Source organism: Rattus norvegicus, chromosome 1 (assembly GCF_036323735.1).
Source record: "Rattus norvegicus strain BN/NHsdMcwi chromosome 1, GRCr8, whole genome shotgun sequence".
Lineage (NCBI taxonomy): Eukaryota > Metazoa > Chordata > Mammalia > Rodentia > Muridae > Rattus > Rattus norvegicus.
The window spans coordinates 20,318,226-20,334,673 of record NC_086019.1 but is presented as its reverse complement, the minus strand read 5'-3'; the positions used below and the strand labels follow the sequence as shown (position 1 = coordinate 20,334,673).

General features: G+C 42.8%; 1 protein-coding gene across 4 annotated transcripts in view; it reads left to right on the top strand.

The window, feature by feature from the left end:
• The window catches only part of Arhgap18 (Rho GTPase activating protein 18), a 233,880-nt gene that overhangs the window by 122,154 nt on the left and 95,278 nt on the right, over positions 1-16,448 (top strand). The window contains exon 1 of one of the 4 annotated variants that reach the window (XM_006227680.5): positions 10,794-11,080. The exons of the other annotated variants lie outside the window; for them this stretch is intronic. The gene's annotated coding sequence lies outside the window, so the exon portion shown is untranslated. Of the gene's footprint in view, positions 1-10,793; positions 11,081-16,448 lie in introns of those variants that run through there. 4 annotated transcript variants of the gene reach the window in all.

The window sequence follows — 16,448 nt, the reverse complement described above, 5'->3', positions numbered from 1 at the left end:
CCTCATAGATTGTAGTAGTGAGGATTTCAGCAAGCAGTGTTCACGTGAATAAAATACCGAAAGTTTTAGACAGGTTGTAAACTGCTGCTATGAGATATGTCTCCTGAATGGTGGGGGAGCATAGCTGGGTGAAGCTCAAAACAGAATGGTCATCGTCATCATTGCAAAGTGAAGGGTGTAGGTGTGAGGTGAGGAGAGAGAGGAAGTGTGAGGTGGGAGGGAGGGAGGAAGAGGGAGGAAGAGGGTGAGAGCAGAGCAGGACAGGGAGGAGGAGGGAGGGAGAGAGATTGGTTGATTTTTCGTTTTTCTAACATTTACAAAAAATGAAATTTAAGCAATAAACTTTGAGGCTTTTTCCTTAAATGAAGTTTTGTGGCCTGTATACACTCCCCATTTCTACATATGATTGAATTTTAAATGACATATGGAATAATACACTATATACATAGATACATAAACCTTTTTTAGAAAGCATCACACATTTAAACGACTTCATTGGGGACATTAATTTGGTACCTCATTTAAGATTTGTGAAGAGGGTCTGGAGGGATGTTTCAGCACTTAGAGCAGAGACTGCTTTTCAGAGGACCCCAGTCAGTTCCCAGCACCCCAATCAGATGTTTCACAACCACATGCTAACTCTAGCTGCAGGGGAAGTGGTGCCCTCTTTTTGGCTTCTGTAAGCAGTTGCACAAAAATAACTAAATCTTTAAAAAGGAAAGAGTTTTCTTTTCTCTTCCTTCCTTCTTCCTTCCTTTCTATTTTTAGTAAGTTGACTTTGGTGGAACGTGTCTGAAGAAGGCCCAGCACTTAGCAGGCTACAACAGGAGAGAATGACTTGAGTTCTTGCATTCAAGATGGGCTTCAGCAACGTAGAAAGACTTCATCCAAGAAGTTGTAAAACATTAACGATTGCTTTAAGAGGTCATACTATTTTGACCAGATGCAACCTGGAGATGGTTTTGAGTTGGGGGAGGGAGAGCGGATTTAACAAGGAAAATAGGAAGCATACATTTGCATTACATTTCCATGCAGGATGGAAACACTATAACAAAGGAAACCATTTCCATTTTAAAGCACTCAATGGATGGTAATTTTAAAGCACAGTAATACAAAGCTTTCTAAAATTCATACAAACGCTTAATTTTTAGAGAAAAGCGTTTGGCTATTTTGCAAGGTATATAAATATTATGAAGAAACTGAGTCACTTGTGTCACTGGCCATTGAGGGATGAGATGGGAATTGCAGCCTGTGTGCAGGCAGCCAGTCATATGACCCAATGCTGCCTGCCCATCCCTCACATCCTTGCTCCGTAACGTAACATAAAATGACTTGACCAGTATGACCTAAAGGCGCCTCTCATATCTGGGAGTCTATTGCTGGTAATAATCTGAGAAGTCAGGGGTCAATTTGGGCAAGAGCCTGAAAGCTTCACTGAGGATGTGAACAGGAGCCAGATTTTGAGTGAAGTGTAGAACTTGATATGTTAGGAATAACACATTCCACTTGGACATAGGGCATGGACAAGTCACGTCTAAAGGGGGGCATTCACTATTTATTGTTTTATTATTCTGAAAGCAAAATTGTGTATGACTGGAGACTGAATAGGGGATTGGCTCAACAGGATTAGAAGAGCCATTAAAGGAACTTTCAGGCAGCTACAACAACACTGGAGATGTGTAATGTAGCTAATGTCAGGAAGCAGCCCAGACCAAGCAAGGACTAAAGAAAAGCTAACAGTGGGGCACTAGCCAAGATCCAGGGTGCACACCATGCCCACCAGTTACCCTGCTTTCCTAGAGAGTTGATATGAGAGTGAACTGACAAGCCAGACTCTTTGGAAACTTGAGTTGTCAAGGGAGGAAGGTCAGTCATTGTGAATTAGACATTAGACATCTCCATAAGAGTGTGTGTGTGTGTGTGTGTGTGTGTGTGTGCGCGCGCGCGCGCGCGCGTGCGTGCTCGCGCGCAGGCAGGCATGTGCACTGAGTACATGTGGAGGTCAGCAGACAGCTTTGAGACTTGTTTTTTTTTTTTTTTCCCCCCATGTGTGTGGGTTCCTGTGATCAAACTCCAAGCCATCTCACTAGCCCCTGAATTAGACATCATTGTGATTTGAGTTGAAAAAGGCTGTGACCATGTTGCTGGGATTCCGTGCTGGGACCCCATTGGCACATACACTCAAGGAAGAGGTATCATTTTTGGCCAACCTAAGCTAATTATCATCAGATACAAAAAGTTTACCAGTCTGTTTTAAGTTGTTCAACATCCAAGCACTCGCTGAAATATATAGTTTATATTATTTCCATTCTATGTAAAGTGAGAAAGATAATGTCTATTATACTCACGCAAGTATATCAATTGTCTGAATTTCCCTCCGGAATGGCAAAGGTGAAGGGAAATGAGCGTTTAGCTCTGGGTAAGTGTGTATGCTAATGCTCAGAGTCCTTTCTTCAGCGGTTTTCAAGCTTCCACTCAACCCCAGAGATCTCAAAACGGTACAGTCTGTGAATGCTATGATGCTAAATGGTTGGCTTTATATCCAGAGGGGCTTAAAACCCTGGCCATACGAGCTCAGGAAACGTGTGGGAAGCAGCCATTACCGGGTTCCAGGACCTAAAGAGGGCAAGACCTGTCTGTTGGAGAGGGCTATGATGGATAGGCAGCTATGGTGATAGAGAGGGAAGGATTGTTTAGCTTCTACCTGTGGCAGGGTTGGCAAAGAGTTGGCAACAGTAAGAGGTTTTGATTGCAGAATAGCTGAGAATTCAAAATCAAACATGTACGGAGCCTGTAGTTTTGGGAGTGCTTGCTGGTGTGGCTTCGCTGCAGCTTTGATTCTATGCACGCAACACACACATTTTGCTTTGTATGCATCATGTTATGCAATAGCCACCAACACTGCCTGAACACGTCAGCCTGGATTTGATATGGTTGTGTTATGAAGGATAGCCGTTATACCGTATGCATAAAGATTTATAAAAACGTCATGGTTTGACCATGGGGGAAAAATACTTGTATATTTTCCCGCTGTCATTTTTTTAGCATGTATGTATCAAATTAATATTTGGGTTATGTTCTGTTACAATGTTTACTTAAAAAAACAACCATAGCCAGTTTGATAATGGCATACGCCTTTAATCCCAGCACTTGGGAGGCAGAGACAGATGTATGTCCATGAGTTTAAAGTCAGCCTGGTTTGCATAGTGAGTTCCAGGACAGCCAGAGAGTCACATAGTGAGGCTCTGTCTCCAAACTAAACCAAACCAAGAAACAAACAAGAAAGGCACAACAGCCCCAAAAATGCCAAATGGAATCATGAGCCCATAAGTCCCTCAGCCTCACACAAAGGACAACAAGCAATGGAGGAGTGTGGAGGTTGGGAGAGGTGCTGGTCTCCAGGGAAGAGCTCGCCTTGGCTTTTCCACAAGCACAATCCTGAAATCAGATAAACATGTAACATATTGTACATACTGAACAGTTTATCCTTAGAAACACGCACACACACACACACACACACACACACGCATGCACAGACAATAACTATTAGTGAAAAAAGAGGCCTCAAGTTGACTGAGGAGAAGGATGTGAAAGGGTTTGGAGGCAAGAAAGGGAAGAGACTGACGTTGTTATTAAGCTATAATTTTAAAAAACTAAAAAAATTAAAATGACTGAGTTGTTAATTTGATAAATTATTAAATGAATTTTATCCTGGGATTAGGACATAAATTTCAGCAATTTCTGAACTCATCCTGAGCACACTCGTATTATTTACTATGTATAATGATTATAAAATCGAAATATCCAAGAGCTCTCATGCTCTACATTCCCCAGTACCAAATATCATCTAACTGTTATGCAAACTCATTTCTTTAATAAACGCAAAGGATTGTTTTAAAACAAACTTCATTTTTTTATTATTCAACATCGATTTTCATATCCATGAAACCATACTTCTAAATAGGTTTGGGTAGCTATCTCAGGTAAAATGGGGTTGCCAGGGGTTGCATTTAGAAACCTTTTAAGAAGCTACAGAAGAGGGGAACCCACAGAGGGCTCAGCGGGGGGGGGGGGGGAGCTCAAAGCGGGAATGCCCGACCTATGACATCACACAGTTTAGGTGAATTTGGATCCTTTTAAAAAAAATATGAAGTATGTTTATAAAAGATTCTTCAAATAACGAAGGCGTCCATAAATCTCTTTTTAGCTGATTTTTCTGTCGCCAGAAAGCAGACAGCAAGTGGTATCCCACTCCAGATAGTTTACCTCTCTTTTAACTATAAAATGTTTGCTGCAATGAAATGAGGGAAAGCTGTTGTCACACAGTATGGGACCCCACTCCTTTGTTTTCATAGGTGTTCCTTTAGCCTCCAGCTAGAGGATTTATTTCCCATTCGTGAGATCCCATGATATTTTCAAAATTCTCTAATATCTTCTATGAGTGTGAGCGACTGTCAACGCCTGCCTAGAGAAAATAGAAATGTCAAAATAGTGAAATATCCAAAAAGCTATGATGTAGATTTTTTTTTAAACATTTATTTCACTTGTGTAAGTTGATTTAGATGAAGGGGAAAAGCCCTTTATACCTGATATCCAGATTAAAGCTCATTATGGTCACAAGTAAAATTCTTAGGGTACGTTCTTGACTCAGATTTAAGGTAAATTTTAATTCAAATATTCCTTTTCTTCAGTCTAGAAGGAGTCGAGAGCAAAAATCTGAGGGGAAAAATTGAGACAAATTACTAAAGAAATAACGTGACATAAAGAAATAGGAAACAAACCAAAACCAAACAAAAAAACCAGGTTTCATTTGTGTGTAACAGAGACCCAGAGTTATTGAATGTGTCCAGCCTAATTTTGCTAATCCTCGTGCCCTGTAGAGAACTGAGGTATTAAAAGTACAACTGCTCAAAAAGAAAAAAAAAAATCAAGACAAAAAACCATTGCCTTTAAAGCTGGTTTTGTGAACATCTTGATGCAAATAATTTTAAATATTTTTTCTGTTTGCTCTGTAAAGCACTTATTCACTGCTTAACATAGAGAAGTTCAGGTAACAAATCCTCACGGGAAAATAAGGAAGTGTATACTCTTGTCCCACAGCCTGAGGCTCCTTGACCTTGAAGCAGTCACATTGTTGGTTTCAGTGTTGTTTGTTTTCATTTTTGAGTCATGACCTTCATTTTACTTCATTTTTATTTTACTTTATATTTTGAGACTGGTCCTCACCGTGTAGCTCTGGTATCCTGGAACTCCCTCTGTAGACCAGGCTGGACTTCAGTTTACAGAGAACCACCTGGATCTGCTTCCCCTGTGCAGGCGTTTGCCCCTATGCCTGGCTTAATTTATTGAATATTATGAGATAATCCAGGCTGCTATTCTTCAGCTGAGATCCTTTAGACCAAATGTATCCCAGCTCTGAGGCTGGGAGTAGGACGATTTTGCATTTGGGAAGGGTTGCGTAGATCCTTACAAGTTGGTCATCACTAAAGCATACAGTGCTCCCAAAAGTGAGACGTTGGGAACACATGTGTTTCAGGTTTCGGATATTTGATTTAGGTGTGCTCAACTCTTACTTGGACTATTGCGTAAGTTATTTCTAATTCTCTTAACAACTTGCAAGATAGGCACTGTTGTTTTCATTTGACAAGTAAGGGAATGGTAGATATTCAAAGAATTCAAATGGTTTGCTCTGAGTTTGGCATTTAGTGAACTGCAGGGCTACTGGGCTTCAGTGATTCAGGGTGCAACTTTCTATCCAATTCCTACAGGAAGCTCAGTCCCCTCTTAGGATTGTTCTGTGGGTGAGCTTGGAAAAAGGCAGTGCACAGTGGTAGAAGTTTGGAGGGTGGATGGATGGACATTCTTGTGGTGAGAGGGTTAGGGAGAGCGAGAAGTTGTGAGCCGGGCTGACAATTGTACAGACAGGGTTCTTGAGGTAGAAGTCTGCAGGGTCACGCAGTTCTCTTTTGCACCAGAGTGGGGGGGCTTAAGGAAAAAAGGGGGGGAGATAAACCCGAGCCAATGGGTAAGAGAAGTGGGACCAGAGCTCATGGGGTCCAGAATGTCAGACTGAAGAGCCTAGGAACTTGAGGAACCAAACCGCTCCACACTTAACTGCAATTATGGTGTAGGGACTTAAAAAGAGACTGTGAAGACAGTGAAATGTGCCAAGTCCATGGCATGTCTTATGTATTCTCTGCTGACTAAGCGGATAAGCTGATGTTTGGGGACTCCTGGTTGAAGGCACCCTGATGGTTGAAGGCACCCCATTGGCACTGAATGCTGTTCAATGCAGGGACAGCCATCTTCCAGAAAAAGATCACTCTAACGTGGATTACAGCAAAAGGAAATGGTGGCCTTGCAACAAAGGTTGGCTTGGATAATGTGCCTTTCTGGGTCTTTAGAATGGGGCCAGGGACTAGAAATTGGCCGGTTGCACGTTAGTTCTGAGAAGTGCAGGCAATAGCCAGAGAACCTTAAATGAACAGTGACTCAAATTATCAAGGGTGTTTGCACTACAGAGGAGATAACTGAGGACCGTTGTCAGCCTGGCCTCACTCTCCATTTTTACACTCACACTCTCTCTCTCTCTCTCTCTCTCTCTCTCTCTCTCTCTCTCTCTCTCTGTGTGTGTGTGTGTGTGTGTGTGTGTGTGTGTGTGTGTGTGTGTATCTTCTATGCATGTATATATCCTTGATCTATCCAAGCTGGCCTCACTCGACTGCCTCGCCCAGTTTAAAACTCACTATGTTCCTCTTAGCTGCCCACATGCTGGAATAGCAGCCAAGTTTATTCTGTTTGGTAGGCAGTAGGCAAGGTACCACTGCTGCCACCTCCCCTTGCTTTTCCAGTGTCCCCTGTTTCATTGCCATCTTCCCCCTCCTTCTTTTGCAGTTCTTTTGTCCAGGCCTGTGTTTGAATGCCCAGTCGCCTTCCATTTCTTGGCTAAAAGCCCAGTAGATATTACTAGACTTGTACTCTGCCAGGAACCTGCTGGGAGCCCCTGACGTTCCTGTCATTTTCTTTTGCCCTCCATGTACCTATTGCCATTGCCTGGCGGACCTTGATCTGAGAATAGCCAAGACCCCACGAGACAACTGAGGTTTGCTGAACGCTTCCTTAAGGAGCTCATTATATGTGAGGAAGAAAACCCTTTCATAAAGAATTTCCCTGCTGAGTACCTGGAAATCAAAAGTATTTTTACTTCCCTATAATCTGGTGATTACCTGCCTTAATATTGTCTTAATTTTTTTTTAAAGTATTTTGTGCAAAAAGCATCTGTTAACGATTAAGTCATGGATGGTCATGCACATCTACAGTCCTTGGACGTGGGAGGGTGAGGCTGGAGGCTGAACTGTGCTGTACAGTGAAGACCAGCCCAATGAGGGGTGCACAGGAAACTGCATTTCAAGAAGGCAAATGGCAACTCCAGGAAACCTCTGACTTCTGGGACAAGCGCTGCTTCGGATCCAGTCTGTCAAGTTTGTGAAAATCATAAAGCTATGCCACTATCTGAAATGACATTGTCACCAGCTGGAGTTGTTCTTCTACTGAACGGGTCCTCCTCCTCTTTATTTTAAGAAAGGGTAGAATTACCAACTTTCCAAAGTGGGAGGAGGGCCTTTTTCTTTTTTTGGGAAAATAGATGGATGGCTTGTGAGTTGGCTCAGAGGGTAGGTACTCGGTGCCAAGCCTGACAACCTGATGAATTGTCCTCTGAGGCCCATATCATCCCTGTCACCTGCATCCTCTCCCACAAAAATAAACTAAAAAAAAAATAATTTGTATATACCTTCATATTGGAAAGTTTATATGCTGGTTGATTTCCCCATTTTATACAAAGAGTTTGAAATTTTTAATAAAGGAGTTTTGCTGATGACTTTGCCTAATATACCTTCATTCTGGAGTTAGAAGGAGAGTTAGACATTGGCAAAGAGCAGGAAACTGAGGCAGAGTTTTATATAGTTTGCCTGTGACCCCAGGAAAAATGATGATGCAATGGGGTTTTTAGATTCTATTTTATACAAGAGTTCTTCCGATTACATCCTGTCTCCACCATTTTCACCTTTGTGAATGTCTCTCTGAGAAAAGTCTGTTTTCTACAATTCCTGTCAGATGTATATCTGGGTTTGGGAATAAAAGAAAAAAAATCATAATAACCACTCCAAGTTGTCCCCTTTGTATGTGAGCGTGTCATCATGATCCACCCAGTGCACATAACCTAATCAAAGCGATGCCACCATTATGAGGGAGGAAGGGACAGAATTGAGTCCCATGCCATCTACTCTGCGGTCTTCCTTTTCTTGTCCCAGCAAGTCCTACTTTGCCACAGAAGTTTCTTAGCTCCTTGGTGATGAGTTTGGAATAGAGGATCTGTGCTTGAATGTCATAGTATGAATCTTCTTGAACGTAGGCTCCCTTCGAATTACCCAGAAGGCCTGGGTGGGTAGCACAAAATGAACTAGTAGGGACTGGGGCATGCTGGGAAGTACCTTTCTTGTGTACAGTCGGACTAATGCACTTAACACCCACTCATGTTCCAAGAATCATGTTATAAGAGAAAAAGATGGTTTGCTAATAAAAAAGACCTGATGCCCACTCTAGCCCAGTAAAATCCTTCGCCTGCCAGATCTCCTTGCCGGTTCCTAGGTTTGAGGTTTTCCTGTGCGTTCTCAACTCTTTTCTGGTTTTCAAACAAAGAAGGAACCTAGGTATTATGGGACTCAGTTTCAGAATAACGTAGTATCACTTGTTAATTGTTCTTTGGACTAGGCCAAGCATGAGTGGGCCAGGTTGTCAAAGTTCACAGAGCGAAAATAATGATCAATAAAAGAGTATTTATTGCCCATCTTTATAACCCTGGTGATAAGGGTGAAGAGTAATGTGTTTTCTCTGCCCTTATGCCATGTCTCCTAAAGGGGGGGTAATTGGTCACACCATTTCCTTTCTGGGAGTCAGAAGAACACCAAAGAGGTTTTGCATGGATACAAATACCTGGGCGCTCCTGGGAGCATTACCCAAGTTGTCTGCTGTGCAAGCTGCACAGTGCGATAGGGTTCAGGGCTCGACTCTGAGGCCAAGGCAAGAAAGGATGCAGACGACTTGATGCTTCCTTTTCATCTGTTTTGTTACCTTTATCTCTGTTGTCAGAAGTGAGACCAGTAGTATTTCCTATTTCCGTATTTTGGACACGTTGGTAATCAAATCATATTTGCTGGACCATCTCTATAGCTAGCTATGATGTTGCTCCTATGGGCAGGCTAGTGGGCTCTCAGGTTATTTTGGCTCTAATCTCTTTCTGAGGACCAGCATCTTGTTTTTCCCCAGTAACTTAATTGTTTACTTTACATCCCAATGTAAGCACCTTGGTCACCCCCTCATGCAGCTTAGTCTTACAGTGACTTGATGTGCCAGGGGGTGCCGGGGTGGGGAGGTGGGGTAATAGTATGTGAAGGGATGAGAAGGGGGGGGGGATGAAGGGAAGGTCTGCATGAGGTAAAAAGGGCAGGTCTCAGGCTGCTTGGCACGTGTTATAGTCTGCACGTTCTAGTCTAGGGGGTTCTATTTCTCCAAATTTCAGTTTCTTGTCTTTAAAATTCAGGTACAAGTGCCTCTTAGTGTTTATTGTGGCCATTGTCTTTGGCAAACCAACAACGGCTCCCTTTCTGATAGCAGAGCAACTGGGCGGTGGAAATAATAAAAACTGAATTAATTAACATTTACATTTTTACATGCCGAATGGCAGGAGCTTCCTTCCTTTTTTTTTCCCCCCCAGAAGATTTTCGGCCATTAAATTTCTTATTAATAACAGAGATGTGTTGGAATTAAAAGCACCACTTAAGCACGTGATGGCTTACACATCCCGTTTAGCCTAGAGTGCCTCTGTGTTATTTCTTTGTCTTTTGAGGTGGCGTCTGACTATGGCACAGATTGATTTCTTTCTTTTTTTTTTTTAACATATTTTTAGATTTATTTATTATGAGTACACCATAGCTGTGTTCAGACACTACCAGAAGAGGGCATCGGATCTCATTACAGATGGTTGTGAGCTACCATGTGGTTGCTGGGATTTGAACTCAGAACCTCTGGAAGAGCAGTCAGTGCTCTTAACCACTGAGCCATCTCTGCAGCCCCACAAATTGGTTTCAGAGTCACCAAGCGAAGTAGTATTGGGATGACAGCAGTCGCATGAAGAGTTCCTATTCACTAAGTCAAAGGACTCATGAATCTTCCGATGCAAAGGAACAGGTTAACCATACATGGCCAAGAAGTCTCATGCAGTGATTCAGAGAGTATGCATGCATGTGGAGATTTAATGTCACTTAAAGGAGACTATGTGAGAGCAACTTTGCTATATGGGGAAGTGTTTACCGCATGGGAAGACACTCTTGTAGTTTCCATGGGCTGGTTGGAAGGATGTCTGCATGGGAAGAGAGAAAACTTCTCTCTAGAGCCACGCTGGACAGACATTAAGGCAAGGAGCTGAATGGACAAACTTCATCCACTTCAGAAGGAGAGTGTGGGAGCACCCTGGGTGTTTGTTCCAAAGGGCTCATAAGGAGGTACCGTGCCCTGATGGGCCTTTCACACTGGGAGGCCATCACTGCTGAAAGAGCGGCCTGTCCTTGTCTGTTCATGTTCATCTTCTGCCTTATCTGTATTCATGTGCGTCAGTCCTCACATAAAAGAGCACAGCTTGCCGTTACTGACTTTGCTTCTGTGACCTGCAATAAAACCTTTAAAAACTATATTTTAAGGCTTTTACATGGAATAGTTAGCAATTTATGCATGGTGGTTTTTTAATCATTTGGCCTCTAGCAAGAAGCGTTCAGAGGTTCTTATGCAGCTTGCAGAGGCCTTGGGAGGGGCTGAGTTTCAAGGGCATTTATTGCAGTGAGTGAGTGTGTGAGTGTGAGTGTGTGTGTGTGTGTGTGTGTGTGTGTGTTGGCATTGGCAACAGTAGGCAACTATGACAGTGTCGCCTGGGAAACAGAACATAGACAATTGCTGGGTGGACTTGAGACCTGCTCTACACAGCTACTGCTCTCTGAAGAGGACTTCGGAAACAGTTTTCACCCTGGTGAGTGATGGGCTGAGGATTTGGGGGTGTTCTGAGAGTGGAGAAGGAGCAGTTGCTGCATACATTCTCCAGGTTATTCTCAAAGGAGTGTTTGGAGTGGAATTGCTTTCCTACTTCGTTGCTAACCTAGAGCGCAGAGAGTCACAGCTGGGAACGCTTGTAGAGGAGAACGCTCTGTTTCCAAAGTCCTCATTCTCCAGCTGAGGGGACCCTGGTGTGTAGAGCTGTGAGGGCCTGCCTAAGGACAGGCAGTATTGGGGAAGCTAGCCTGAAATCCAGATCTCTGACTCTGTCTCCTTACTTTGGCACAGGGCTACATGTTAATAAAATTGGGAGATGGGCTAGACAGGTAGGGTAGACAGACCAAGCCAAGTCTTGCACGAATGTATAACCTCACCAAAGAATCTTTATTATTAATTTTACATTCCTTACCTTGGAATTTGTTTTTATTGTCTGGCACCCTTAAATATTAAGTGAGTTTGACTTAGTCGTAAGTAAGGGTGTTAGGTTATTTTGTTAGGATGGGAGATTGAACCCATGTCCTCTGACATGGCTAGGTTCCAGTCCTGAGCTACAATCCCAGCTACCTAAACTTCCTTGTCTCTACTTTTCTCTCTGTTGTTTTGGGTTTGTTTTGTCTAAGATAGGGTTTCTCTGTGTAGCCCTGGCTGTCCTAGATAGAACTCACTCTGTAGACCAGGTTGGCCTTGAACTCAGAGCTTCCCCTGCCTCTGCCTCCTGAGTCTTGGGATTAACTAGTGTGCCGCCACCACCCAGCTCCTACTTCTTTTTTTTTTTTTTTTTTTCCTATTCTTTTTTTTCGGAGCTGGGGATCGAACCCAGGGCCTTGCGCTTGCTAGGCAAGCGCTCTACCACTGAGCCAAATCCCCAACCCCTTCAGCTCCTACTTCTTAACTCAGAAGTTGCTCATCTGCTCAAATTTATTCTCTCGTGCAAGCTGAACCTCAGACACGCAATCCTCCTGCCTTAGCCTTCTGAGTAGCAGCCACCATAGACCTTCGCCACCATGCTTGACTAGTAGACGTTCTTTATAGCATTAGTGTGGAGTCACCCCCTTCCTTGCTGTCTTCATGTTTGTGTTTATTTAATGTACTTAGCAAGTGAGCTAATGTTTAACTTGACGATGTTTTATTTCCATTCTACACATGGAGCCTCTGCCATACCACGCAGATTCTTTTCTCCTATGTAAATTTGTTTTCTGTGTCTAAGCTTCTTTTTTTCCCCCCAGTTCTATAGTTTTAAGTCTCATGTATATGCTAATGATTCTAAAGTTATCCTCTGGCCAGTAACTCTTTCCTGAGCCCCCGAGCTCCCTCTGCAGATACCTGGAGCAACTGTTCCTGGTTGCTTGGACCCTGAGTTACCTGAGGATGTGACACGGGAGGTAGAGATTGAACAAGTGCGAGATGCAGGCCGAGATCCTGGCGACCTAGGCCTGGTGCGGCTGGACTGTAGAGACAAGCACACTTCCCTTCCTGCCTCTCTGAAGGTTCATTAATTCAGCCAGAATGCTCAACAATGGACGGATTAGCTGAAGAAAAGGCCTAAGGATCTATTTATGTACACAGGGCACCATAGGAACCCAAGTACCAATAGCCTAATGAGAGTTAAAAGCCCCAAAGCACCTAGCACAGTGGTGTACACACATCTGTAGTCTCAGCACTCAGGAGCCTGAGGCAGGAAGTTTGTTTTGAGTTGGAGACCATTCAGTTAGATAAACAACAAACAAAAGCCAAGATATTAGGAAAAACCAAAACAACACAAGAAATATAAAAAACAAACAAACAAAAAAACACAACCTCTTTGGTTTCATGTCATTGAACACGCCCAACTAGTGCCCATGCCAGCCAGAGATTTTATTCTTTTGACCCAAAGGAGGTAATTTTCTGCTCTAACCTTGCCACTCTCTGCCTTATTATCTTGAGCGAGACCTGTCTTAGAAGCCATAGCTCGCCTTTTGGCTAGGCTATGGGTCCTATCTGGCCAACAGGCCCCGAGGACCAACCTATCTACTTACCCCAATGGTTGTTTTGGTTATAGGTATGAGTGGTGATATCTGTATATTTTTTCCCCCATGGTTTCTGGAGACTCCAACTCATGTCCTTATTTCTATGTAGCAAGTGCTTTTGTGCACTAAGCCATCTCCCCATCCCCCAGTAACAACATCCTTGCTAGAACGAGTGACTCCTGTGGTCTGTTTCCATAGCAGCCACTGCTTAGCATATGATGTTGGAGTTGTACATGTCTTGCTTACTGAATATTTGGCCTACTTTATCTAAAATGTATCTCCTCATCATTGTCTCAGGTAATGTTTAGTAGATTTTTAGTAAATCCTGACTCACTGGAAAACCAAACATTCTGTGGATAAACAGCCTTGGATTGATCTGTTAGAAACAGAAGAAAATGTAGCGATTGCATGTGTTGGGCTGCCTGAGGGAGAACCTGATTTACAGCCCCCTACTCACGATGTAGCTGCTCTTCTCAGTATGGAAGTTATCAGCCATCTTTGGTGACCTGAGTGTAAACTGTGTTATTCTGCTAAAAGTTAAAATTCCAAAAGAAAATTTAAGGTCTTAGAATGAAGTCAAGGACATAGGCAATTAGAATATTTGCATATTAATTACATGTTGTGATGATAACAGGTTAAATTGGGTTAAACTATATGTTGACAGTAAACATAAATTTTTACCTGTTTTTTTCACTCATAATGTGTCCAGTTTTCCTACCACTCCAGTTGTGCTTCTTAGCTGTTTGCAACCTTGGGAGTTAAATATATGTGAGGATCCCACACGGAGCTGAGCTCTTCCAGTTGGGTCTTTGGGATGACTTCTGTCGTGACTGTATGCTAGAAATTGATGTTGCTTATAAGCATGGCTTTATACCATGAGCTAGAGAATGATATGAATAAGAAAATGCAGCTGGATGTAGTAGTATATATTATCCTAGGACCTAGGAGGCTGAGGCGAGGGTATAAGGGTATCCAGTTTAGGCTGCATAGTGAAGCCCTGTCTAGAAAGAAATAAGTCAGACAAAATGAGAGCTGTTACTTAAATTTAAAACTTCATTTTATGTGTATATGACGTATGCTTATATGTATAATAGGCAGGTGTAAATGCGCCTACACTTGGATTTTGGGAGGTCAGGAAAGGACTTCTATTGCATTTAACCTCATTGCTTTGACGTGAGATGTCATCGAACTGTAGCTATATATTTTGACTAGCCTGACGGGCCAGCAAGCTCCCAGACTCCACTTGTCTCTGTCCTCCAATGCTGGGTTAACAGACACATGAGACCAGGCCTGGCTTATTTACATGGGTGTTGGGGCTTTTACCTCAGGTCCTTATGATTCCAGAGAGAGTGCTCTGCTCTTCACCACTGAGACATTTCTTCAGCCTAAGAAATTTTAGTGTAAGCTTAGCAGTCCATATCCCAACCATATTGTGGGCTCTTCTTTGCTCAAAACTCACAAGGCCTAGGATATTATTATGGGTAGTTTTTGATTCATCAAGTTTTCAGTGCTTAAAAAAACTTAAGGATTCTACCACTTTAGAACGAATATTCTCTCTCTCTCTCTCTCTCTCTCTCTCTCTCTCTCTCCCTCCCTCCCTCTCCCCCTCTCTCTCTCTCTCTCTCTCTCTCTCTCTCTCTCTCTCTCTCGCGAGCGCGCGCGCGCTTTGGCTTGCTTTCTTAAATTTACAATTTTTAAGGCAGCAATTTTTTTTAAAAAAAATTCTATAGTCATATAGTGCATCCTAAAATATGTCTCTAAATTGCAATTGATTAAAACAAAATGTTGAGCTTGAGAGATAGTTGGGGATTGGTAGGGACCCAGAGATGCCCTTCCCTGCCACCTGGTCTTTAAAAAGCACAGCTGGAGGTGACATGGCAGGCTGAATTCAGGTGTGTCAATTTGAAAGGCAGTGTTGACACAGGATAGTGATAACCATATATGGAATGGAGCTGCGACTTGAGGTACTGTTCTTGCTTTTATAGGACAACTGTGCCTGTCACGCCCTTACAAAGAACAGTAAAGCTGGAAGCAGGCCAAGCTTTCTCTTCTCAGAGTAGAATCTTCTTTCCCAAGCTACCCTGTGATAATAACTTAAAAAATAGACCGTCTCGGGCTATTAGTATGGACTAAGAAAGATGAGGACACTTCAGGTGTGAGAAGGCACTGGAGATAAGATGTGGGTGCAGCCGCAGTGATTCATGGAGCAGCAGCTCCAAGTGAGAATTAGCTGGATGTTCGGGAGCTTGCTCATAATTTCACTTGTCTCCAGGGCACCCCATCGCTTACTGCAATGCACTGATTAGCGTTTAAAATGGCCCAATGAATTATGCAAAAACTGCATCTGCAGAAGGGGCTGTCTTGCAGCCTAATGCAGCCCAGATAGAAAAGACCCTCTTTTAATCCTGGTTCCCACAGTACTTGGAAGCGTTTTTGAGGAATAAGCACTCAGAAGTAGAAGTGAATGGCCTCCCACAGCAAATGAATTCCTTCTGCAGGGAGGAACCGAGAGCTATTTGTGATGCAGATGGTTTCTCTCGGTTTGACTGTACGCTCTTATCATTTGAGATTTATAGAAGCAAAATGGAAATGCTTGCTTTAAAGATGGTACCACTAGAGAAATTCCGCCTGCCCACCTGGCCCAACAGGCATTATTATTATTATTATTATTTCGAAAATGGCGACAATGAACGTTTAAATGCCAATTCACTCCAATCAAGGAAACATGCAAATTACCTCTCTCCATGATCATTAGTTACTACTGAAGAGATGGAATTAGTTAGCATGCCCTTACTTTTATTAGCATAATATTAATGCAAATGATCAGTAAGGGTTTCTTTTTTCCCTTCTTTTTTCAAAAAAAAAGGAGCCAAGAAAAGCAATTATTAAGAGCTTATTTCCTCAGTGAGGAAGAAAAACAATGTCTGATTAGACTTTTAACCAAGCTACCTGTGCCATAGATAGACCTACTTGGACCTGGGTCAAAATCAAAATGTCAGTTTAGCTTTCCTCTCATAGAGCAACCGATAATTCAATGGAAGCACATCAGAACAAAGATGGTCTTCTGTTACCTGTAAGCAGTCCTGTAGGAGACCATGACAGCGTGTGGCATAGCCCTGTGTTTGGGAGGTTGCTTCAGAAGGATGGAGCTTTTAAAGCCCCTGGGCTTCATCATGAGACCTGGTCTCAAAACAGCAGAAGCAGTGGCAATAAACTATCACATAGATTGTGTTTTGAAGATACTGCTTCTTAAAGGAGGAAAAAAAAAAAATAAATAAAGAAGCGATACTAGCGACAACTCCAGGTGGTAAAGGACTGAGCCCAGCAAAGGAGTTTCTA